This window comes from Oncorhynchus mykiss, chromosome 1, assembly GCF_057628025.1.
Source record: "Oncorhynchus mykiss isolate SJ-2025 chromosome 1, ASM5762802v1, whole genome shotgun sequence".
Classification (NCBI taxonomy): Eukaryota; Metazoa; Chordata; class Actinopteri; order Salmoniformes; family Salmonidae; genus Oncorhynchus; species Oncorhynchus mykiss.
Genome location: NC_143022.1, coordinates 77,760,382 through 77,770,190, shown reverse-complemented (window position 1 = coordinate 77,770,190; position 9,809 = coordinate 77,760,382). Strand labels below are relative to the sequence as shown.

The 9,809-nt window shown below is 41.3% G+C and overlaps 1 protein-coding gene across 2 annotated transcripts in view; it reads left to right on the top strand.

Annotated features, from left to right (window-relative positions):
• The first annotated feature begins 1,203 nt into the window (after positions 1–1,203).
• Positions 1,204–9,809, top strand: part of LOC110529277 (receptor-type tyrosine-protein phosphatase epsilon) — a 52,635-nt gene continuing 44,029 nt past the window's right edge. The window contains exon 1 of one of the 2 annotated variants that reach the window (XM_021611396.3): positions 1,204–1,682. The gene's annotated coding sequence lies outside the window, so the exon portion shown is untranslated. The remainder of the gene's footprint in view (positions 1,683–9,809) is intronic. The other variant, XM_021611404.3, reaches the window with a different exon arrangement.

Below are 9,809 nucleotides of genomic sequence, written 5' to 3'. Positions count from 1 at the left end.
TGTTTCCACTGCTCCAGAGTCCGATGCATGCTTTACACCACTCCAGCCGACGCTTGGCATTGCGCATGAGGATCTTAGGCTTGTGTGCGGCTGCGGAAACCCATTTCATGAAGCTCCTGACTAACAGCTCTTGTGCTGACTTTGCTGTTTGGAACTTGGGAGTGTTGCAACTGAGGACAGACAATTTTACTCTCTACATGCTTCAGCACTCGACGTTCCCCTTCTGTGAGCTTGTGTGGCCTACCACTTTGCAGCTGAGCTGTTGTTGCTCCTAGACATTTCCACTTCACAATAACAGCACTTACAGTTGCCCCCGGCAGCTCTAGCAGGGCAGAAATTTGACAAACTGACTTGCTGGAAAGGTGGCATTCTATGACAGTGCCATTTTGAAAGTCATTGAGCTCTTCAGTAAGGCCATTCTACTGCCAATGTTTGTCTATGGAGATTGCATGGTTATTTGCTCGATTTTATACACCTGTCAGCAATGGGTGTGGCTGAAATAGCTAAATCCACTCATTTGAAGGGGTGACCACATACTCTTGTATATATTTTTCTTATTTTATTTAACCTGGACAACCCTGGGCCAATTGGGACTCCAAATCACAGCCGGTTGGGATACAGCCTGGAATCGAACCAGGGTCTGGTTCTGAGATGCAGTGTCTTAGACCGATGTGCCTTAGACCGATGCGCCACTCGGGAGCCCCATATATAGTGTATGTGTAAGCCTATGTGACCAATAAAATGTGATTTGACCCACGCACACTGTAGGCCTACTGTGGCAGAATCACAATTGCATTCTCCTCGCATCCTCTCTCCTCACTGCTCAAACTCCATTGTAGGAGAAGATCAGAAGGGAGGGACTGGCTTCCTCATCCAATCGGTTTTGAGAAGGAGGCTTTTGGATGATGGTGTGTACACCATATGGACAGCATATGAATAGAAAGTGTGTGTGTGTGTGTGTACGTGTGTTTTATAGTTGCTCTCGATTTAAGTAGGCCTAATCCTACCAGCAGATGGCTCTGTTGATACTGTAGTATAGGTTTTGTATGAGAACTGGATGACAACATTAATTATCCTTGAATAAACTTGATTTAGGCTAATAATTAAGTGTGTAGCCTTAATTACTTATTAATATACAACATTTTAGATAGGCCTTTACATAAAACAAAAACGACACATTTAGGCTACCAAAATAATAATATCATTTTAATTTTCTTCACTTTCGGCTAGTGTGCCTTGTGCCTGCTTATAATATTTTTATTACACTTATGCCGGTACTCGTGCGATATCACTTCAATGCGTAAGGCAAGGTGGTTACAGCAAAAATACTTAATCATAGAGAAATTATTATCATAGAACGTCCAAGATCCTATCAACATCAGGAATGTGGATGATGCGAATGCTCTGCTGCGGTGCTCACTTACAGATTAATGTATGCACCCCGGGGAGGGACTAGTTCGCTCGTATTTCTAATGCAGGGACTGTCATAAGGCTTCTCTATCCGCCGAATAGCAAGAGAAATCCTCTCCTAAGAGGTTTACGTCATGGAAGATAGGCTACATTTCCATATGCACTTCTCATAAATACCAGTGAATTAAAACATTAACGGAGCTTTTTTTTCCTCAAACACGAAACCATATCATTCCTCAAGACGCCGCGAGATCACATTTCTGACATCTACGGTAAGAATGCCTCTTCTTTGATGATGCCTCTGTTATTCATATGCCAGCCTGAGCCTCGTTAGCATAAAACCAATTGAAATCGTATTATTGAGATATTACTCTAATGTAGGCTAACCATAGCCCACCCAATCATGTTTGACAATTAAATCCGCGTCAACGAGCTCTGTAAATAGGCCTACCGCATTAAGGCTAACGTTATATGGCAGATGTCAAAACATTTATTATCAGATTGTCCATGTAGCCTAGGTATATTGTGTGCTGTCTTCGAATGCAACATGAATCAATCGATATTTTGCATACCGCTGTTCCTTACATTGGCATGAGACAGAGGTTACCCCATGTAGGCAACGCCTACACACAGCCATACAGTAGCAGCCTACGCTACAGTAAATGTGGGTTAGTGGAGCAAGCCCGCGCCTCTTGCTCCCACCAATAAAATTCACAAATGCATTCATTGATAACGTTTGATAACTGTGAATCTAACAAATTTTAGATGGCACATTTCTGAGCCTTCAGTATTCACCAGCAGTAGACTTTCACAAACAGGGCCGGCTCCAGGCAGAAGCGGTCTCTTTGGGCCCCGAAACTCAGTTGGGGTCTCAATTTACAGTTTAGAGTTAGAATAGGAGAGTACACAAAGTTCAAGTTCAGAATTTGGTTGTGCATCAGAAGTTGTACTCTTGTTTTGTCAGCTACTGACAGTCGCTCAATTAGCCATGTCAGCTACCCATTATTAGATTGGTTAGTTAGTCAAGTCAATTATCTACACATCTAGTAAACATGCCCCAATACGGACCGGGCACACAGGGCACATGCCCAGGAGCCCTGACATCCGTGGGGTCCCCATTTTGATTTTGTGAGTTATCTCACTCAGACATCATTAATATGGCATAAGTCGTGGCAAAATGTGTAGAATTGCAGGAAATTTGCTTTAAAACTGCAAAAATGTCTCTCCACCCGATGGCAAAATATGTACAATTGCAGGAAATTAACTTTAAATTGTACATTTTTCTCTCCGCCGTCAAGAGGGGGACCACAAAAATATTTGCCCGCTTGGTGGGAGGGCCTCTCAAACAAATATTGCTTAGGGCCCCCAAAAGGCTAGAGCCAGCCCTGCTCACACCTTCAGTGAAGGTTTAGTACACCTGGTCTAGACAGAGTTGTGAAGGGGTGAGGAGCAGAGAACACATTCATGTATATTTACAGTGCCTTGCGAAAGTATTCGGCCCCCTTGAACTTTGCGACCTTTTGCCACATTTCAGGCTTCAAACATAAAGATATAAAACTGTATTTTTTTGTGAAGAATCAACAACAAGTGGGACACAATCATGAAGTGGAACGACATTTATTGGATATTTCAAACTTTTTTAACAAATCAAAAACTGAAAAATTGGGCGTGCAAAATTATTCAGCCCCTTTACTTTCAGTGCAGCAAACTCTCTCCTGAAGTTCAGTGAGGATCTCTGAATGATCCAATGTTGACCTAAATGACTAATGATGATAAATACAATCCACCTGTGTGTAATCAAGTCTCCGTATAAATGCACCTGCACTGTGATAGTCTCAGAGGTCCGTTAAAAGCGCAGAGAGCATCATGAAGAACAAGGAACACACCAGGCAGGTCCGAGATACTGTTGTGAAGAAGTTTAAAGCCGGATTTGGATACAAAAAGATTTCTCAAGCTTTAAACATCCCAAGGAGCACTGTGCAAGCGATAATATTGAAATGGAAGGAGTATCAGACCACTGCAAATCTACCAAGACCTGGCCGTCCCTCTAAACTTTCAGCTCATACAAGGAGAAGACTGATCAGAGATGCAGCCAAGAGGCCCATGATCACTCTGGATGAACTGCAGAGATCTACAGCTGAGGTGGGAGACTCTGTCCATAGGACAACAATCAGTTGTATATTGCACAAATCTGGCCTTTATGGAAGAGTGGCAAGAAGAAAGCCATTTCTTAAAGATATCCATAAAAAGTGTCGTTTAAAGTTTGCCACAAGCCACCTGGGAGACACACCAAACATGTGGAAGAAGGTGCTCTGGTCAGATGAAACCAAAATTGAACTTTTTGGCAACAATGCAAAACGTTATGTTTGGCGTAAAAGCAACACAGCTCATCACCCTGAACACACCATCCCCACTGTCAAACATGGTGGTGGCAGCATCATGGTTTGGGCCTGCTTTTCTTCAGCAGGGACAGGGAAGATGGTTAAAATTGATGGGAAGATGGATGGAGCCAAATACAGGACCATTCTGGAAGAAAACCTGATGGAGTCTGCAAAAGACCTGAGACTGGGACGGAGATTTGTTTTCCAACAAGACAATGATCCAAAACATAAAGCAAAATCTACAATGGAATGGTTCAAAAATAAACATATCCAGGTGTTAGAATGGCCAAGTCAAAGTCCAGACCTGAATCCAATCGAGAATCTGTGGAAAGAACTGAAAACTGCTGTTCACAAATGCTCTCCATCCAACCTCACTGAGCTCGAGCTGTTTTGCAAGGAGGAATGGGAAAAAATGTCAGTCTCTCGATGTGCAAAACTGATAGAGACATACCACAAGCGACTTACAGCTGTAATCGCAGCAAAAGGTGGCGCTACAAAGTATTAACTTAAGGGGGCTGAATAATTTTGCACACCCAATTTTTCAGTTTTTGATTTGTTAAAAAAGTTTGAAATATCCAATAAATGTCGTTCCACTTCATGATTGTGTCCCACTTGTTGTTGATTCTTCACAAAAAAATACAGTTTTATATCTTTATGTTTGAAGCCTGAAATGTGGCAAAAGGTCGCAAAGTTCAAGTGGGCCGAATACTTTCGCAAGGCACTGTATTAGTAGGCTACCCAATACCGCAGGTTGCCTAATGTCTAGCTGTGCGTCAAAAATTGTGCTTGATACTGTAATTGTTAGGGGTGCAGTAGATATGTTATTTGTCAAATAAGTATTATACAAATGATTTCTCTTCATTTTTATTGTCAGTTAAGAACAAATTCTTATTTAGAATGATGGCCTACACCGGCCAAACCCGGACAACGCTGGCTGGGACAATTGTTTGCCGCCCTATGGGACTCTCAATCACGCCGAATGTAATACAGCCAGGATTCGAACCAGGGTGTCTGTAGTGACACCTCTAGCACTGAGATGCAGTGCCTTTGACCACTGCGACACTCGAGAGCCCCGAGTACATAAGGACATGGAATTGTGTAAATACTTCAGCAATAACTTGTGCTCAACTCTGCATATGTTTATGTGCTCATCAGTGAGGTAATGTTGACTTTTCCATCTTGTGCATAACAGGAGCCTGTATTTAGCCTATCAGACAGCTTTCGGGGGGATTGTTTGATTGAATGAGTGAGTGAGTGGATTTGTTTGCATACCTTTCTAAAATCCGATCCTCTCAACAAAGGCACATAATTGAAAGGATATACCATATGCAATGAGTAATTGCTCTGTGTAATGTAAGGAAAACTCTATTAGCCTGTAAATAGACTATGCTAACAGTAAATAGACTATGCGGCCCCATTTGGCAGTAATTGGTCCATTATTTGACGTAGGCCTAGCATTCAAATGAATCAATGTTCTCATGCATGAATTATAGATGTTGTTCAATCACAGTATCAGTGTAATGTCCTTCAGCACTATCCCTGATCAAATGACCCAATAAAGCTAGATCATTTTAGACTGATATACAGACGCTTTATCCAGAAGTCTATGACTAATTTATTGGCTGTGACATTCTTTCTCAACCTGGAGATATGTGGGATGGGATTAGATACAATGTGTTGCTCAAATGTAGATTATTCATTTCATGATTACTTTTTTTCCCCATGTCAAGAATTCACAGTCCGGGGGTTGGTAATCACTTCAATAGCAGTGTCTTGCAGGTTTGTCTTTTGCTCAATTGCAATCCAGTTAGGCTGCGTTTAGACAGGCATCCCAAATCGGATAGTTTGTTTTTGCTAATTGATCTTTTGACAAAAATATCCTGGGGTTGCTTACCAAGACAACATTGAATGTTCCTGAGTGGCCGAGTTACAGTTTAGACTTAAATCGTCTTGAAAATCCATGGCAAGACTTAAAAATGTCTGCCTAGTAAAGATCAACAACAAACGTAACAGAGTTTGAAGAATAAAACAAATAATAATCTGAAAATATTGTACAATCCAGGTGTGCAAATTTCTTAGACTTACCCCGAAACACTCACAGCTGTAATAGCTGCCAAAGGTGATTCTAACATGTATTTACTCACGGCTGTGAATACTTACAGTTGAAGTCGGGAAGTTTACATACACTCAGGTTAGAAGCATTAAGCATTATTTTTCAACAACTCCACAAATTCCTTGTTAACAAACTATAGTTTTGGCAAGTCGGTTAGGACATCTACTTTGTGCATGACACAAGTAATTGTTTACAGACAGATTATTTCACTTATAATTCACTGTATCACAATTCTAGTGGGTCTGAAGTTTACATACACTAAATTGACTGTGCCTTTAAACAGCTTGGAAAATTCCAGAAAATTATGTCATGGCTTTAGAAGCTTCTGATAGGCTAATTGACATCATTTGAGTCAATTGGAGGTGTACCTGTGGATGTATTTCAAGGCCTACCTTCAAACTCGGTGCCTCTTTGCTTGACATCATGGTAAAATCCAAAGAAATCAGCCAAGACCTCAGAAAAAACATTGTAGACCTCCACAAGTCTGGTTCATCCTTGGGCGCAATTTCCAAATGTCTGAAGGTACCACGTTCATCATACAAACAATAGTACGCAAGGATAAACACCATGGGACCATGCAGCCATCATACCACTCAGGAAGGAGGCACATTCTGTTTCCTAGAGATTAACGTACTTTGGGGTGAAAAGTGCAAATTAATCCCAGATCAACAGCAAAGGACCCTGTGAAGATGCTGGAGGAAATAGGTACAAAAGTATCTATATTCCCAGTAAAACGAGTCCTATATCAATATAACCTGAAAGGACGCTCAGCAAGGAAGAAGCCACTGCTCCAAAACTGTCATAAAAAAGTCAGCCTACGGTTTGTAACTGCACATGGGGACAAAAGATCATACTTTTTGGAGAAATGTCTTCTGGTCTGATGAAACAAAAATAGAACTGTTTGGCCATAATGACGATCGTTATGTTTAGAGGATAAAGGGGGAGGCTTGCAAGCCGCAGAACACCATCTCAACCAACAGTGAAGCACGGGGATGGCAGCATCATGTTGTGTTTTTTTTTTTGCTGTAGGAGGGACTGGTGCACTTCACAATATAGATGGCGTCATGAGGACGGAAAATTATGTGGTTATATTGAAGCAACATCTCAAGACATCAGTCAGGAAGTTAAAGCTTGGTTGCAAATGGGTCTTCCAAATGGACAATGACCCCAAGCATACTTCCAAAGTTGTGGCAAAATGGCTTAAGGACAACAAAGTCAAGGTATTGGAGTGGCCATCACAAAGCCCTGACCTCAATCCTATAGAAAATGTGTCGGCAGAACTGATAAAGTGTGTGGGAGCAAGGAGGCCTACAAACCTGATTCAGTTACACCAGCTCTGTCAGGAGGAATGGGCCAAAATTCACCAAACTTATTGTGGGAAGCTTGTGGAAGGCTACCCAAAATATTTGACCCAAGTGAAACACTTTAAAGGCAATGCTACCAAATACTAATTGAGTGTATGTAAACTTCTGAACCACTGGAAATGTGATGAAAGAAATAAAAGCTGAAATAAATCACTCTGCTATTATTCTGACATTTCACATTCTTAAAATAAAGTGATGATCCTAACTGACCTAAGACAGGGAATTTTTACTAGGATTAAATGTCAGCAATTGTGAAAAACTGAGTTTAAATGTATTTGGCTACGGTGTATATAAACTTCCGACTTCAACTGTATGTAAATTGTATATTTCTGGGGGTGGGGTGCTTTGGATAACTACTGGCTGTATGCGACCGAGTGATGCGCGTTTGGACCAATACTGGCTGTATCCGAGGCTCAGCCAATCATTCACATATAAATCGAATGCTGCATGCGACTGAAGAGAGAAAAAACAATCAATTTGCTAGTTACAGCATCAGCACCCGTTCTGGAAAGTGGAGAGTGGAAAGGCAGTTTGCCAGTATAAACCTGTTTGGGTGCATTGAACCGCTAGCGGGACACCTACGACAACATCCGGTGAAATTGCAGAGCGTGAAATTCCAAATACAAAAATCGTAATATTAAACATTCATGAAAATACAAATAAATCATTTCAAAGCTTAACTTCTTGTTAATCCAACCACGTTGTCAGATTTCAAAAATTCTTTACAGCGAAAGCATACCATACGATTATCTGAGGACAGAGCCCCACATCAAAATACTTTTTCAACCAGCACAGGCGTCACAAAATCACGAATAGCGATTAAATAAATCCGTTAGCTAGCCAGAGAAATGTTGAGCAACATTAACCAACGTTACAACATCGGATGAGCTAATGCTAGTAACCTAATACTTTAATTCGCTATAGTTTTAACTGGTATAGGACTGCTTGCTGTTCCACAAGTTATAACGCGTTAGTTGCTTACTGGACCCTGGCAATCTGTGTGAAAAGTTAACTAGCTAATGAACTATCTGTGAACTAATGTTTTCCCTCTACAGTATGTGGTTAATTTTCAGAATGAAAGAATTAGGTGAAAATGGAGCGTGCTTTGTTAAACAAGTAGATTCAGAGATCAAGCGGAGCTGGAGCTGTTGACTTTGGGCTTTGGCTTAAGCTGGATGTCACTATAGAGTTGAAACACCACACACTTTCCCTCTTTCTCACCTTTTCAATACAGTGGATGAAAAGGTGTATACTCTCTGCCTGAAAGAGATAAATTATGCCAACAAAGGTTATAATTCTCTGCTGGCACATTGTAGAACAGATGTCCACAGGCAGAAAGTGTAGAATGTAATAATGTGCAGTGTAGCCCAAATATATACAGTGCCTTGCGAAAGTATTCGGCCCCCTTGAACTTTGCGACCTTTTGCCACATTTCAGGCTTCAAACATAAAGATATAAAACTGTATTTTTTTGTGAAGAATCAACAACAAGTGGGACACAATCATGAAGTGGAACGACATTTATTGGATATTTCAAACTTTTTGAACAAATCAAAAACTGAAAAATTGGGCGTGCAAAATTATTCAGCCCCTTTACTTTCAGTGCAGCAAACTCTCTCCAGAAGTTCAGTGAGGATCTCTGAATGATCCAATGTTGACCTAAATGACTAATGATGATAAATACAATCCACCTGTGTGTAATCAAGTCTCCGTATAAATGCACCTGCACTGTGATAGTCTCAGAGGTCCGTTAAAAGCGCAGAGAGCATCATGAAGAACAAGGAACACACCAGGCAGGTCCGAGATACTGTTGTGAAGAAGTTTAAAGCCGTATTTGGATACAAAAAGATTTCCCAAGCTTTAAACATCCCAATGAGCACTGTGCAAGCGATAATATTGAAATTGAAGGAGTATCAGACCACTGCAAATCTACCAAGACCTGGCCGTCCCTCTAAACTTTCAGCTCATACAAGGAGAAGACTGATCAGAGATGCAGCCAAGAGGCCCATGATCACTCTGGATGAACTGCAGAGATCTACAGCTGAGGTGGGAGACTCTGTCCATAGGACAACAATCAGTCGTATATTGCACAAATCTGGCCTTTATGGAAGAGTGGCAAGAAGAAAGCCATTTCTTAAAGATATCCATAAAAAGTGTCGTTTAAAGTTTGCCACAAGCCACCTGGGAGACACACCAAACATGTGGAAGAAGGTGCTCTGGTCAGATGAAACCAAAATTGAACTTTTTGGCAACAATGCAAAACGTTATGTTTGGCGTAAAAGCAACACAGCTCATCAACCTGAACACACCATCCCCACTGTCAAACATGGTGGTGGCAGCATCATGGTTTGGGCCTGCTTTTCTTCAGCAGGGACAGGGAAGATGGTTAAAATTGATGGGAAGATGGATGGAGCCAAATACAGGACCATTCTGGAAGAAAACCTCATGGAGTCTGCAAAAGACCTGAGACTGGGACGGAGATTTGTCTTCCAACAAGACAATGATCCAAAACATAAAGCAAAATCTACAATGGAATGGTTCA